Here is a 14,194-nt window from a genome sequence, read left to right on the forward strand (position 1 = left end):
ATTTTTTTTTTTTCTCCCCCCTTGCTTGTGATATTTCCCATATTTCAGCACCATCTGCGTCTCTTTCTCACGCTCTCTCTCCCTCCGTCTCCCCCGCGCACGCATGCGTCGAGCGGCGTTCCCCTCGTTACGAGAAGATTTCCATCATGTCTTTCTTTACAAAACCCCTGAAATTATCGTTAAAGAAATGCTCGTTTGGGGAGAAGAAGAAGGGAAAAAAAATCCTCCTAACCTCGACCTCCAGAACAATATCGCCCACAGCAGAGGACGCCCCCGACTTTTTCCTCCCCCGCCTCCCCACGACCGGATGGATGGATGGATGGATGGATGCCTGCGTAAAGAGAAAGCTCCCCCAAAAAATCCTCTCCCGCAATCGTCGGTGCTATGATGTCCATCAGCAGCCGTGAGGTAGTATCCTGCATGTTCGGACTCTGTATTTCAGCCTATTTTTGAAGTTTTAAATTGTGTTATGCTATCTTTTACCGAGCAGCGTATATGCAATTTGACGCGCGGCGTTTGGGGGGGGGGGGGGCTGCTATACATGCGCCAGCTCAGGCTTCATTTCGAGATCAATGAATCAGATAACGGGGGGAAATTATTTTAGGGGCTGAGCCTCCTACTCACGAGGGAGAAGGCAACTATGTTTCTTATTCAAAAAAAAAAAAAAAAAAAATGGATTGTCTAATAAATGCGCGCCTGGAAAGTTCCCTCGACAATTTAACGGGATAATGAGAAATGCAATAGGCTTTAATTTGTCAGGGATCGAGACGATTATTATTGTTATTATTATTATTTCTCCCCTCCATCGGCAGCTCCTCAAATATAATCGTCGCTGCATATGAGGGTCTAATGTCTGAGATAAAATATAGAAAAAAAGGTGAAATTACAGTTTTGTAAATAAAATAGCTGTGGGGTTTTTCTTTTTTTTTTTTTTTTTTAAATGTGGCTGCGCGTCACCGTGCGCAAACTTCTCCCCATCTCCAAACTTCCAGGCGTCTGGGAAAATGTGAAGCGATTTGATTTGTCAGAACACACACATCCGCCCAAACTAAATTTCGAAAGTGAAAAATAAGAGTAGAGCAAATAAGAATAGGATATATTCTCTGTGCGTGTGTGTGTGTGTAATTGTGTATTCCAGTATTTGATTTATGTGGTTCGGTAAACACAGCCGGAGTGAGAGAAACGTTTGCGCCACACAATTACAAGAAAAAAAAAGAAAAATTGTGAAACTGTTGAAAGTTTATTTTAAACCAGTTATAACTCAGTATTACTAACAGGCGCGCGCGCGCGAGACCCGCACCCACCCACCCCCCCACACACGCACATACGCGCACACACACATACGCGCGCACACACACACACACAAAACTCGGATTATCTAAGGACACATGTCCATCCATCTCGCCTTAAAAATTGAATGGGGAGCGGCCTGACACACAGAGAGCCTATTAGCCAACTCGGGCTCCCGCGGAGAGCATTGAGGTAAGCTCCCCCACCGTAACTGTCCATGGTGCTGAAGCGGTAAGAGGTTTTCTTTACTGCACACTTGCGTCCTCCCTCAAAAAACTCTTAAAAGCCAGGGTTGACATTTCAATGCCTTTTATTGTATTTCCATCCTCTTTAGTGATGGTTCTCTGTCAAAAAAATAAATAAATATTAGAAACTGAGACAACTCACATGGTCTACAACTTTCCTAACTTTTTTTTTTTTTTTTCTCCCAGCAGAATGTTTGTAAGCCTGTGAAGTGCAGCTGAATCACGTTTTGAACTAAATTATTGCACTTTATTTTTTTGAAATCCCGCCCCTTACATTAGCATCACTGTAACAACAGGCATCATGTGCCCTCTGGTTGAAGGACAGGTCTACAGGCAGCATTGTTCCAGCAATTAGCCAGTGCCTTTTCTTTTTCTTTTTTCTTTTTTACACTGATGCTTCAGTGGCTCCACAGACTGAACGCTGCAGTCCAAACAACTGATTCTTCAAAATGACTGTGCGACACTTTCACTCTGACTGGGGGTAAAAAAAGAAAAATATGTGCACAATCACAGACAGACACAGTGTTCACTTGTTGTCATCGTCACAAATGTGTACTTCTGATCTTAACTCAAACTTTTTAAAGGGCAATATAAAATGCCTCCTTCCTTGTAACTCTCTCAGTGTGTACTCAGGATACAGAGCCCTGTCACTGCACTGCTCACATTCCTCCACAATAAAATATCCGGTTTGGAGATTGGAAGCATTTAACAACTACAGTACATGTTTACAGAAGGAATTCTGTTTTACCTCATCTATATTTCATTTTAGTTTTCACGGTCGAGGCATTTGTCGCCAGCTTTGACTGGATTTACCAAAAAATGTCCCTAGAAATGGTACAAAAAAATGCAATTGTAAGCTTGAATTGTTGGTAATTTTACCTGCATTGTTCGACGAAAAGGCTGCAGAAATAACTCCAAACGTCAAATTCAGCACATAATACTGATATTTTTATGCATTATCTGCTTTTAAGTGCCATTTATTGGCAATGTGAGGCAATCAAAACAGCAACCAGCAGTAAAAAATATGAGATGCGTCCCCCTACATGGGGTGTATGTTACAAATACATATACATATACATCATATCTGTGTGGTGACAGTTTCTCAGTAACAAAGTAAAATCTGACTTGAATAAAAAATCTTTTAAAATGACGAGACTTAAGCTGTTCTCGCTTGTATTGTGCAACATTGGAGCAGAGCAGGGAAGAAAAAAAATTAACAAAGGTTCAAGGCATCAGGTAATAATGAAAGGATAGGGGCAATACTTCAAAGACCACGAGGTGCACATCACACAATTATACAATACAATTAGGATTAAAGGGGCAAAAGAGATAACAGGAGATAGGGATAAATTATCACAAAAGGAAAGATGTGACTCTCTCCTGACCTTCATTAAGAGAGGGAAAAAAACTCATTTGGCGCCGGCCTTCTTTGCGGGGGGATTTGAGCCCTTTACATGAGACTGTGACTCACTAGATAAGATTTACGGAGCATAAATGAGGAGCTGAACGGCTGCCAAACAATAACAAAATACATTTTTAGAACAGAACACATACAGTAAATCGTGATACACAAATATATATAAAACAGAAGATTATATTTTTAAAAACTGCACATATTTCATGCCATACAGAGCGGAAGTCTATAATAAATAAACAGTTTCATCGATTTATATTCTGAGTGAACCATTTTTTGATGATACACTTTCAAATTTTTTATTTTTTGTATTCTTGTAACTGTCTAAGCCGCTCAAGTTCGCACCTTAAAGGTCAATTCTAACAATTTTACACATGTAGATATATTTACAGGACTTGAGGATTGCTACTAAAATGCGGTTGGGGAAAAAAAAAGTAGTATAAAGCTTTTTGTGGCTCCAGAGGAAGCTGAACGTAATCTGATAAACTGCCTCCAGTGATGTCACTCAGTGGCTAAGTTGCATTGTGGGTAATGTAGTAGCTATATTTCTGTTGGACTCATTGTAGACAGTTTAAACGCAAATGATCAAGACTGACACAGCAGAACCAGATATATCACCTTTTTTCCAAGCATGCCTCAAAGCCTGGTCCCTACATTACCCACAATGCAATTTAACCACCAAGTGACATCACTAGAGGCCATTTATAAGAGCATATGCTTATATACCCTTCACCTGGAGCCACAAAAGTCTTTATACTACTTTTTTCCCCCACATATGCAGTCGTTCTCCCCAAGACCTGTAAACACACTGTAATGTGCAAAATTTTGGCAAATAAACACACAGTGTCGGTTTTTGTCAATTCAAATAACAACCCTCAAATCAAATCATTCAATAAATTGTTTGACCAAACTGCAGAGATAATGAACCAATCAACGTACAATATTCTGCAAGTACTGTTTGATCAACATTTGCCCTCTAGACACAATCATTTCTCAATGTCCCCGAAAAATACAAACAGAACGAACTTTTACAACATGAACAAGGCCAGAAACGTTGGATAACCTCCCTGCTCTGACAGAAATACAAAAAGTCCCAGCTCTTCTTTACAGATTGAATCTTCTGGTAGTTTCAGGTCTTTTCTTTCACCTTTCTCCTGCAAGACACAACCCATCTGCTACTGATCTTGTGTTGCTCTTAAATGGCACTGTGACAAAACTTTTTTGACTTTTGTTTAAAGATGGAATTAGGTTATCTCTTGTACAAACAGTCACCCCAGGTCCAGAGGCTTCCTTCCCTCCTTTCCTCAAGCAACTTGGACTTTTTAATTTCACAAGCCCAAGAACCAGAATCCTGATTTGTTCCTCCATCTCACTCATAAATGTACCAGCTCAGGTTCTCCAATGGCTCAATTCCTCCAATCAAACCCATCATCATTTGGTCCATTGCACGTTTTCCTGCATCCAGCAATGATCTTGATGGTCTTTGATGGAGGCAAATGTCCAAATTTCCTCTGCCTGGAGTAAAACAACGGTGGTCCCTCATCTCCACTGACATGCCCACATCTGGACAACAACACCATCATCATCTCCTCCAAGACTGCCCACTTTGTGTTGCACCCTCAGCTTTCTACTGCCAATCAAGCAGTCCAACCCGTGATCAATCACATCTATCTGTGCCATCTTCTCCAGGATATTGTATTCCAGTTCTATAAAGTCTTTCGCTAATTCATGAGGTCTTCCATCAATCTTATTTTCCATGTTTTACCTGAATCCAGCAGCCAGATGGGACACTTCACCAAGGATCTTGAGGGCACCTCCCCGTCCTGATGTCCAGGAATCTACCGCTTGGAGAAGTCAGCTCTAGGATGTGAGATCTCCTCAACGACGATGTGAGTAGTTCTACATCTTCCATCTGTGTTCCTCCACAGGGCCTTCTCAGTGTTTCTGGGTTACCAGCCAGTTCCTACCAAGCCCGGGGGAAACAAGTTGATATTGGACAGTGCTGTGTTTGGTTTGTCCGTGGCTGCTGCTATACCAGAGAAGAACAGCGATCTCATTGTAACCCGCAGGCCTGAAGCACATCAGGGTCCACAGCTGAAGGTGTAGTTCTCAACCGAAGATCTCGCAGGTTCTCAGCAGGTCACCAAATTATTGTTCCTTTAAGTTACTACTACTGTTTGGTGGAACTGGCTGATTTTGCATCTTCCCCCTGACCTCAGTTCCCAAGCGAACACTACCACCATGCCTTATCAACCGTAAGACCACCTACACTGTCCACCGTCTGCTGAGGGTGCACAGCAGAGGTTTGCAGTAGCTGCTTGGGTCCTGGTGGTCTTATAGAATGCTCCCTGATCCTTTACTTGCCCATTTTGGATGTGGATCATATTACGAAAGACTTGGAGCTATTACAAGCAGTGAACTTGGAGGCGGCGGTGGTGTAGGTAGGGCCGGTCGTCCTATAATCGTTAGACCAGTGGATCCCCCAGCTACATGTCATTGTTTACCTGGACAAGATACCGAACCCCAAATTGCTTCCAATGTCTGTTCCATCGGTGTAAGTGTGTGAATGCCTGAGCAGAGGAACATCGCGGGGTGCTTTGTAAAGCTCAGGATGGTAGCCTCCGCCATCAGCGTATGAATGTGTGTATGAATGTGTGAATGTGACAAGTTCTGTAAAGTGCTTTGTGTCGTCGGTAGACTTGAAAAATCAGTGTATAAATGCTCATTCATTTACCATTTACCATTACCAACAAACTACTTGGGAAACACACCGTCCTCTGGAGAAAAGGTTGACGTCATGACTGTACCAAGACATTGAGTGGACTTAACAAAGAGTTGTGAAGTATAGTCGTTTATTACGATTAACTTATTTCAAGTTAGTAGTTCCACTTCCTTAATGCCAAACAAAGCCCGAGGTGATATTCATTAGTACACAGGATCACGACGAGCACAATGACGACGTACACGACTCCACTCTGACAACAGCCGGCTCCCAAATCACCGGCGTGATGTTATTCAGCGTTATAAAACAGCCTGTGTTTGGGGAAATTCTCAAATTAAATAACTGCTGTTCTTTTTTTTAAATAAAATATCCACGATAACACTTGTGACACGTTTACACTCGCTCATTACCTCTCATTATAGCCCCAAGCTATATCTCATCAGTGGACGTAATTTGTCTGTTGGAGAACGTGCCCAGCATCGACACTCAGGCTCCGTCTGGTCTTTTTTTAATTACTGGAAAAATACTTTTTTTTTTTTTTTTTTTTTAAGAAATACAAAAAAGAACATTGTGAAATATAATGTTTTGATTAATTGGATTTGGTGGTTATATTACAGTCTAGACACCCAGAGGTGAAACAAATGTGGCATTTACTGAGAAAGCTGCGCTGCGAAACTGTGAAACTCAGTCGGAGCAACATAAACCTGCAGAGGTCGATAATTCCAATAAGACTTATGAACATCCTGCACTCATATTCATTTTAACACTGTGTATGCCTCATTTTTAAAGCAACCTCTCTTGTTTTAATCTCTCATCGCAGGGCTGCAGTGAGTCTGAGACCCGAACCTGAGGACGTGGTGCAAATCTCCCCGAGAGTCAGGTGATGAGTTCAAAACTGAAATAGAAAATGCTTCTTCTCTCCAATGTCTCAAACTTATACACACCAGTCAACTTGTACCTTTTTCTCCCTGTTCTGTTTACAGAATTTGCATCCTGAATTATGAAGTGAGGAAAAACCTTTTATTGGACAAACGGCTGCGTGTGAAATCTGAACTGTACGTATTGTAAAAAATCAAAACACAGATAAATGTAAAAAAAAAAAAGATAATTAAATATATACAGCTGAAGAATGTAGAAGCGTTTGAAGCCCGACTGTCTGATGGAGGAGAAAGAAAAAAAAAAAAATACAATTCCACAAATCTGTATCAGTGAATGATTAATTAATTTTTGTTGAATGATCTGTTTCGAGCCGTGCGAGATATCAGTTTCCATTTCTTCTGCACTTTTACAGAAGATCTCAAGAGAGCGCCAGTTCAAAAGACGGTTCAATTTAGAGGTCCCGTTGGAAATGGTTTCAGAAAGTCTTTGCCATACGTTGGGCTTTGATGTGCTTTAACTGTCGTAATCTCACTGTTCGGAGATGGGGAAAATAAATTCTGTTAATTTTTCCATTGTCAGTGCTCTTATTTTTTAATTTTTTTTTATTTCTTCTTGACTTCACGTTACATTTCAGTCGAAAAGATTAGCAAAGAAATGTTGATGTAGAACTTTTTGTTTCTTTTGTACAGTTTCCATTAAAGGTGCAGTATCTGATGATAGAGTTCTACGTCTGTGTATCTTCTCTGACTGTTGTTAACATTTGTCCTGAATGATAAAGATTTTTATTGAATCACACGATTTAGTCGTTGGAGCTCGACCTCCATCGTGTTACAGCTCGAAGGTGACTTTCTGTCAAACATTCAAAGAATCTCCCTCGGACCCGGCAGGTCATTTATTAATGAAAGAAAAAGATTGATTTCCTGTCATACGCATTTGTTCCGCCTTTTTTTTCTTCTTTTTTTAAACGTGGCACTTGTGTTTTTGGCTCGCGTGCTGACCCGCGCTCTGCTTCCTGATGAGCGTCACATTTGGATATATGCATTTTCGCAGGTAGATCTTCGATAGCTGTTTATTCAAAAGCAGAAACCGAACTTGAAAAGAGGATATAACCTCGACTCAGAACTCTGGAGGGGTGGACTAAGATTGAAATTGGTCTGACTCCCTCTCCCTCTCTCTTGAATCGAGGGTCCATTGTAGTGCGTCAAACAAAAGCTTTTTTTATCAGAGGCTCTTAATGTAACCCCCTCCCCTCACTCTCACGGCCACCAACTCGTTCTTCTCTTCCTCTCTTTTCTCATTCATTTATTCCACTGTGTGTGGAAATAGGCTGGGCAACAATTAATTTCAGAGTGAATTCAGGCAGGATCTATTACCCCTCTCTGCCTCTATTGCTCTAATGGAAATCTATTTCACTTCTCTTTTGTGTCCAATATAATTTAATGCCCATTTTATTAATGGCCTGAAATAATTACGGAAGGCTTTTGTGATTCTTGAGTATGTTTCATTTAATTGTGTAATAAATGTCTAATCAGGGCTCCCATCTGAAGCCATTATGGCATTAAAATTAACAATTACGCCACAAATGTCTTGGTGAATGCGTTGGGGTCTATAGAAATCGTTGCTGATAACAAGACACATATAAATCATTCATGAGAAAATTTTTTCAGAGAAAAGCGGAGTGAGAGATAGGAGGATGGGAGGGAGGGAGAGAAAGAAGTGGGGGGGGGGAAGAAAAGAGGAGAAGAAAGAGGCTGAGTTTTCTTTATTCCATTGAAAAACCGGGGATGGCCAAAAGATAGGGCATTTTAAAACTGTGTCACCCTCTCCAGTCCCTTTCTTCCGCTGTCTCTCTCTATCTCCCTTTAATTTGCCTTCCTCTTTATTTTTGAAGTGACAGATTTCACTTTGGGAATTCATTAACCGTTAACTTGGGCGATAAAATATCTATCAGGCCCTCTGCCCGGTTCCTTTGCTAAGCTGCGTGGCGCTCCGGTTCAACGTTGTGGGTGACCAAAGGCAATTAAAGAGGCTTCACACTCTCTCACTCTGCCAGTGTCAGTTGCTCAGTGAAAACAGGAAGGCTGCTCAACGTACCAGCAAGAATTGTTTTCTTAGCAGCCAAGTATACAAATTTCATGGTATGGGGGAAACTCCATTTGCCACTAAAAAAAAAAAAACCCCTCGTCAGTTCCTCTGTGTCATTTCCAGGCTAATATACTACAATTGGTTTTGGTGAATCTATTTTAATAGCATAAGGTTTTGGCCTTCTTTGTTCTCTATTACCATGATGCACAAAGGGCCTCCCCAGGCAACGGATTGCACCCTGGTCCTAACCAGACTCTTTCAAGTGACAGCGACGAGGATGTGACTTTGATGTAGATGAAGTCTCATGTTAATGAGATGCTCGATTTTATTCTCAATCCAACACCCGTTTTCTGAATCAAGCAATCTCGGATAAGTTGGTTGATATCGCCCATCTCTGACTCTGGTGGACGGCTGCTGCCGCCGCCGCTGCTGCTGCTGCTGGAGATTCAACGGTTCACCAAGTGGTTAGTCACATCCAGTAGCTCCCGCATGGAGTGAATATGATTGTGTCAAATGATTCAGTACCTTAGTGCACTGTGTGTCTGTGCGTCCGGCTTGTTAGATAAAAAAAAAAGCCAATCTTGTTTTCAGATTATTTTTCTGGGGCTTTTTAAGGGACTTTATTTAGACGCGATAGCTTGAAGAGTTGGTTGGAAAAAAGGGGAAAAGAGCGAGAGGGGAAGACATGCAGCAAAGTGCCACAGCCTGGAATCAAACCGGGCCACGGCTGAAGGACTCAGCCTCCGTTCAGTTCAACCTGGAGAGCTACCTGGGCTCCCAGAACTTCTTGTTTTCTACACGCAGCTCTAAACCATTCACACAGTTGTTCCACTAACCAAACATTCACTATAATTATATTAAATTTGGTTTTATAATGTATTTATTTGTTTTTGATTGTTTGAATTTTGGATTTTTGCATCGTTAATGTTATTGTCAATGGTAGTAATTGTTTAACCTCTAAATCTAACTACAGTAACTTCTGTGTTTGCATGTTTGTGTGTATGTGTGTAGTGTATATAAATGTGTATGTATGTGTAAATGTATTTATGTATGTATATGTATGTAGTTAATGACAAAGGACAAAGGACTACTTAAAGATAATCATCAACATGAGAAACTTTGTAAATCAAACTGTTGAAGTTTAACAATGCGAAAGTGTGTAATTTTATAATTAAGTGAAGTTGTTTTATTTAACACTCACCAGTGGAGCCGTCCTTTGTATCAGCCGGCTCACAGAACTGATTAACTCTCCTTTCACACGACTCACCTTGATACCGCGTCTGTGCCGAGGTGACGGCCATGTTGATTCTGCTGATGAATGTATGTGAATGGTAAGTATTTTACTATCTTTACGACACGTTGTGACTTTCTTGACTCTCTAAAAAGAATCTGTTAAATTGGCAAACATCGTATGTGTAATCCACGGCACAGCTCAAATGAGATTTAAACAACTGGTCTCTCTCCGTTGACCCTTGACTATCAAAATCAAATGATTTCTAAAATACGGTCCCATGGGGCATTTTCATCTCTGTACTCACTCTCCTACAAACACTTTTCTGACAGATGAAAGGAAGTGACTCTTAGCTTTGTACTGTATCAGAGGCGGTAAATGGTTGCTTACACCCTTGTCAGTCTGGATGAACCTGTTTGTAGGCCTACTACGTCCTGATTAACCCTCACGCTCCCATTACTACACCCGTGTGTCTCCGTCAGCATGCAGTTTATCAACCAAGACTTTCCTCCGACTCATCACCACAGTTGGTCTTTGAGGGACTTCCTGAAGTTTCCAGCATTTCACCAAAGGCCTGCAGCTGAAGATTAGCCAGCTGGCTAACAGTGGCACATTCACAGAGATGTTGGTGATGTTGTCCTTACTAATAAATACATAAAAATGATTTAAAGTTTGTTTTTTGTCTCCTGTACCTCAGGATCCCAGCTGGCCTGCTAACTCACTCTGCCTTGCCCTCTTCCACATCTCCCCTCCTCTTCTCAGTTCTGCACCAGCCATCCCATCTCATCTCAGCACTTTGCAATAAATCTGTTCATCTGACTTTTAGTCTGTGGTTTATGCGCGGGCCTGCTTGAGAGCTAAACCTGATAGTTTTACCTTGTTCAACAAAGTAACAAAGTTTTAATAGAGTAAAATCAAGTCATGAGAAAGAAAGTGTGGCATTCACACCATATACGTAACCATGCACTGAAGAATAGAATAGAGTAGAATTGAATATCTTTATTGTCATTGTAACAGATACAATGAAATTAAGTGCAGTCCTTGTTCAGTGCAAAACGTCTATTTGAGGTAGTATATGCACAAATAAAAACTACTGTATGCATATTAATGCTAATAACATTTATGAGATGCACCCATACAGACATCCACATTCAAAAGGACTGCACTGATCACATTAGGTAGAAAATAGGGAATCAACTTTTGGTAATAAACATTGTACATTTCCATTTGACTTTATTTGACTTTTTTCCATTTGATTTTAAATAGCATTTTTCACAAAAGGGGTAAAACATACACTTTGCTGTACCAAATTCAAGTTATAAACTTGATGTTGCAACTGTCTTATTGTCAATATTAAAGGGTAACGCCGACAAATTTACACATTAAAGTGTGTTTACATGTCTTGGGGAGAACTACTGCACATGTGAAAAAAGTAGTGTAAAGCCATTTGTGGGTCCCAGAGGAAGCTGCATAACTTGATATATTGCCTTCAGTGATGTCACCCTGGCCAGACTGCATTGTGGGTAATGTAGGCGCCAGGTGTTGAAAAGCAGGTCTAGTTTTCCTATAGCACTGTTAGACTCATTAAAGGAGGTTAAAAAAACAAATGATTAACAGCAGAATTAGATATCAACTTCATAATTCCTCATGTATTTCTTCCTTTTCTAATCCTGGTGCCTACATTGCCCACAATGCAACTCAGCAACCAAGTGACATCACTGGAGGACATTCATCAGATTACATGCAGCTTCCTCCAACTTCACAATACTTCTTCACATATGCAGTAGTGCCTGTAAACACACTGTAATGTGTAGAATTGGTGGAGTTACCCTACAAAACTCCCACCGTCACTCCAATAGTTGCACTGGGAGTTATAATTCTAATAAACTGCAGCTGCTTTGCTAACATTTGCCAGGTTCAGCTGCAACATGTCCCGCAATGTTCGCCATACATTTTTGGAGAGATGATCAACTCCTCACAAAATCAGAACTCAACAAACTCACTGACTAACTTTGCTGTCTGAAAAGTTGATGAAACCCCTGTGAGTTATTATGTCCAGAGGCCAATTTGTTGTTGTTAGAGAGTCGTTATCAAGATATCACAGGATGCCCTTGATCTTTTATAAATTCCTAATAACCCAGGATATATTATGAGTTACACGTTTAAACATCTCCCTAAGCTCATTGTCGTGTCACAAAACATGTCAGAAAAAGTTAGAAGTGAAACATGTAACAGAGTCAGTTTAAAAATGTAATTCATCTCAGTGTGAAGCTGCTGATATTATACACTTCAGTGGTCGACCTGACTCTGTTTAACAAAGGCAGACTATAGAGCGCAGCCCAAATGGTGTGAATGATTTCGAAGGCGAGACACAAATTTGTATTTTGTATTTGATTAATATCATTTTTCAAGAGCTCCTGGAGAGAGTTTTGTGAACCTGGCAGAAACAAAAGTTTTGCTATTCACCACTGAATAACACGTATGATCAAGTATCTCAAGCAAGTCTCAAGTTCCTGGAAGTGGATTTTAATACTTATTAACATGAATGGGAACCACTGGGTTCAGGGAGTCCAGGTTTTGTCTTGAGTGGCCACTCAGTCAGAGATGCTGTTGAAGAGGAGCTACTCGTGTCCATGTTTACCGCGCGAGAAAGGGTTTGACTTCATTTTACAGATCTTCAAACTAATGGTAAGGAGGTGATGAATACCAAATTACATATCTGAAATGACTTTGATTGAAGAGTACGCCAACATGATTCATGAGTCCAAATGGTTTCTGCTCAACTTCTGCTGATCAATTCAATTTCCAAGTTATTTCTGTCTAACTTGCCCTCAGCGAGCCACTGAACTGATGTCAGCTGTTGCAGTTTAATTTCTAACGATAGTTTCTGTCCAACTTCTGCTGGACAGAAACTATTTTTTTTAACTATTTATGTTGTTACTAATTTCTGTCACTTGTGCAGACCAATTGTATTTTTTTTTTTTTTTACAGACCAGCCGCCATAAATTGCTAATAACCAACAGATACAATTTCATAATAAAGAATGAAGTGACTAGTTTCCCATTTTGAAAGTTTCATTCTTTAATTGCCTTTTGAGGCGTAATAATAACAATATCTTCCCACTACCAAGTTAAATGTGCAAGTTAAATGCAGTTAAATGAATAGAGGGAAAAAATGAAAATAGTTATTATAATAATAAGTACCTGTGTATAATAACTGTATGCATATGACAGAGAAAGAGTGAGAGGGAGCCTGATTATTGATTGTTGTATTGGTGAGAGTGTAAAAGGTTAAAACATGTTTCCTTAATCTACTGACCAGCAGAAGTTGAGCAGAAACCAGTGAAAAGTTGCAGATGTATTAAAGACATTACCAGCTATTTATAAACAGCTTGCTGGAAAATAATAGAATATCATCTTATATAATATTGGGGTGATGTTCTATAAATTTTGAGGCAATTATTTGGTTGATTTGGTGGGTAATTTCAAAGAAATTCCAGATCTGGTGCTTGGTAATAACTACCTACTTACCTGTACAATGAAGTCCTATGAATGTTGTCAAACGGGGTGATACTAAATTTGATTACATAAATGTTCATATGCACCGGCACCTTTCCTCAACATAATGTCCAGTATTTGCATCAACAAGAAAGACTGTAAAGAGAGGCAAATACATATTTACGTCTGTCTTTCTTCCAATATTCAGTAACGTGCAGCAAGGGTTTTTTTTTCCGTGACCCAGGTCAACAAATACATCAAACCTCTTTGTCCCCATGCCCGTTCTAATATCGTTTTATTCTAATATAGTTTCACACTGGAAACATTAACTCCTGATGGCTCCTGTGAGCGACGAGGAGCTGTGTACGCCCACATCACGGAGGGCGAAATGCCAAACTGAACACAAATCACTTGAACCATCTCCAGCCATTTACTACGTTTCTCCTTATTAGAGTTTCTTTTTGTCCAAACAGATCTTCTCCTATTTAATTAGGCATTTAGCTGATGTCCAAATCAACCTTGGCATTTTCAGACACTTGCGTCTTTGTGATCACACCTCACACCTCTCCTCCTCCTCCTCCTCCTTCCCCCCCCCCTCCTTCTTCCAACCAATTTAATTCCAAGCTCCAGATTTCATGGTCAATTTTATCTCGCTCCCTCTCAAAGAGTCCATCATCAATTCTTCACAACTTTTCATGTCCCCTTTCTCTGCAGATCCGCTGCGAAATTGCCTATTCAGGTTGTTAAATAACTGTGACTGCTATAAATTTACGGCAACACCCTGCGCTTTGAATATGCATTTTTGAATGCTGACCTCCAGCAGCAATTAGT

The 14,194-nt window shown here is 40.4% G+C and overlaps 1 long non-coding RNA gene across 1 annotated transcript in view; it reads left to right on the forward strand.

The window, feature by feature from the left end:
• Positions 1-7,271, forward strand: part of LOC115590931 (uncharacterized) — a 7,537-nt gene extending 266 nt beyond the window's left edge. The window contains exons 1-4 of the long non-coding RNA XR_003985857.1: positions 1-408; positions 4,725-4,838; positions 6,492-6,551; positions 6,655-7,271. The exon at positions 1-408 is cut by the window's left edge and continues 266 nt beyond it. This is a non-coding gene — a long non-coding RNA (uncharacterized LOC115590931). The remainder of the gene's footprint in view (positions 409-4,724; positions 4,839-6,491; positions 6,552-6,654) is intronic.
• The last annotated feature ends 6,923 nt before the right edge of the window (positions 7,272-14,194 follow it).

Source organism: Sparus aurata, chromosome 11 (genome assembly GCF_900880675.1).
Source record: "Sparus aurata chromosome 11, fSpaAur1.1, whole genome shotgun sequence".
In the NCBI taxonomy this organism is placed as follows: domain Eukaryota; kingdom Metazoa; phylum Chordata; class Actinopteri; order Spariformes; family Sparidae; genus Sparus; species Sparus aurata.